This window comes from Haemorhous mexicanus, chromosome 16, assembly GCF_027477595.1.
Source record: "Haemorhous mexicanus isolate bHaeMex1 chromosome 16, bHaeMex1.pri, whole genome shotgun sequence".
NCBI lineage: Eukaryota > Metazoa > Chordata > Aves > Passeriformes > Fringillidae > Haemorhous > Haemorhous mexicanus.
In genome coordinates this window covers 3,779,345-3,781,971 of record NC_082356.1, presented here as the reverse complement: position 1 = coordinate 3,781,971, position 2,627 = coordinate 3,779,345, and positions in this window count along the sequence as shown.

The window sequence follows — 2,627 nt, the reverse complement described above, 5'->3', positions numbered from 1 at the left end:
TGAACTGCACAAGGACATTGTACGCCGAGGATGTGAGGCTTAAACAACCTGGTTACTCTGGGTCGGGGACCTTATGGTCACAGGTGTGCAACTGGATGGTGGTGAGGCAAGGAATTTGGGACCCTTGACCCAGGACTCAGGTATGAATCAGGTATTTGTATCGGATCCAGGGTCCCTTTCCCTCTGGGAGCTGCTTATAATGAGTGTCAGAGAGAGGTTTCTCCACAGGGAGAGAATGCAGGAGCACCACCATAGAATGTGCTGGAAGACCCTCGAGGAAGGGATCCAACAGCTGAGAGAAGTGGCAGTATTGGAGGTACTCTTTGGGAGGGATGGACAGCATGACAATGACCCTGACAAAATCAGGTGCACAGGGCAAATGCTGTGGAGTCTGGCAGATCTGGGGCCATCTCAATACACCACCTTCACTGCAACGATTAATGCTGATACCAACCAAGAGACAGCGGGCTCTGTCACCAACAAGCTTAGAAATTGTGAGAGTATGATCAATGGCCCAATGCAGGCTCATGTCTCTGCTATTATTAAGAGCCTACAAGAAGAGATGAGGGTGGAGAGAGGAAGAACAGTTCCCACATGGCACCAGTGCGAGTCACAGGCCCCAAAGTCACAGCCCAGCGTTCCCCAGCTAGAGAGAGAGGCTACACCCCAAGGGCTGACCTGTGGTTCTTTCTGTGTGACCATGGGGAAGACGTGGGAAGGTGGGATGGGAAACCCACTTCTGTCCTGGCAGCACGGGTGCGTCAGCTCAAGGAGGGAAACACTAACGGAGGGAGTTCCACTAAAGTGAAGGTAGCCTCAACCTCCCATGTCCAAGCTACCAGGTATGATCTGTCAGATCCCTTTGAAGGAACCTCTACCGTGTATGCTCAGGAAAGAAATAATAACCAGGGTTAGAGGGGCCCTGTCTCTAGCTTGGAAGAAGCACAGCCAAACCGGATCTTCTGGACGGTGTGCATCTGATGGCCTGGCACATCATAGTGACAAAAATACGATGCCTTGGTTGATACTGGTGTGCAGTGTACCCTGATACCATCGGGACATGTTGGGGCAGAACCTGTTTCCATTGCTGGGGTGATGGGGGGGATGGCAGCAATTGACCCTGTTGGGAGCCCAGGTGAGCCTGACTGGGAAGGAGTGGCAGAAACATCCCATTGTGACTGGCCCAGAGGCTCTGTGTATTCTGGGCATAAACTTCCTCCAGAATGGCTATTACAGAGAACCAAAGGGACTCAGGTGGGCTTTTGGCATAGCTGCTGTAGAGGCAGAGAACATTAAGCAGTTGAACACCTTACCTGGACTATCAGAAAACCCATCTACAGTAGGACTCCTGATTGTGGAAGAGCAACAGGTGCCAATTGTGCACCGCCATCAGTGTCAGATGAATCGAGATGCTGTGATCCCCATCCACAAAATGATCGCTGAGCTGGAGAGCCAAGGGGTAGTCAGCAAAACCCACTCACCCTTCAACAGCCTCACTTGGCCTGTGTGCAAGTCTGACAGAGAATGGGGGTTGACTGTGGACTATCATGGCTTGAATGAAGTGACTCCACCACTGAGCGCTGCTGTGCCGGACATGCGGGAACTCCAGTACAAGCTGGAGTTCGAGGCAGCAAAGTGCTTTGCCACTATTGACATTGCCAACACGTTTTTCTCCATTCCTCTGGCAGCAGAATGCAGGCCTCAGTTTGCTTTCACCTGGAGGGGCGTGCAGTACACCTGGAACCAATTGCCCCAGGGGTGGAAGCACAGCCCCACCATCTGCCATGGACTGATCCAGGCTGCACTGGAAAAGGGTGAGGCTCCAGAACATCTGCAGTACATCGGTGACATCGCTGTGCGGGGGAACACAGCAATACAAGTATTTGAGAAAGGAAGGAGGATCATCCAGATTCTGCTGGAAGCTGGCTTTGCTGTCAAGAAGAGCAAAGTCAAGGGACCTGCCCGAGAGATCCAGTTCCTGGGAGTAAAGTGGCAAGATGGACGGTGTCAGATTCCCACTGAGGTCATCAACAAGATCAACGTGATATCTCCACCAACCAGCAAGAAGGAAACACAAGCTTTCCTGGGTGCCATAGGGTTTTGGAGAATGCACATTCCCGAGTACAGCCAGATTGTGAGCCCTCTCTACCTGGTCACCCACAAGAAGAACAATTTCCACTGGGGCCCTGAGCAGCAGGAAGCCTTTGCCCAGATCACGCAGCAGATCACTCATGCAGTAGCCCTTGGCCCAGTCAGGACAGGACCAGAGGTGAACAATGTGCTCTACTCTGCAGCCAAGAACAATGGCTTGTCCTGGAGCCTTTGGCAGAAGGTGCCTGGGGAGACTTGAGGCCGAGCACTGGGATTCTGGAGCCAAAGTTACAGAGGGTCCAAAGCCAACTCCACTCCCACAGAGAAGGAAATCTTGGCCGCCTGTGAAGGAGTTCAAGCTGCCTCGGAGGTGATTGGCAGAGAAGCACAACTCCTCCTGGCACCTCGACCACCAGTGCTGGGGTGGATGTTTAAAGGAAAGGTTCCCTCTACTCACCACGCCACCAACACTGCATGGAGCAAGTGGATTGCTCTTATCACACAGCGAGCTCGTATTGGAAACCTGAATCACCCTG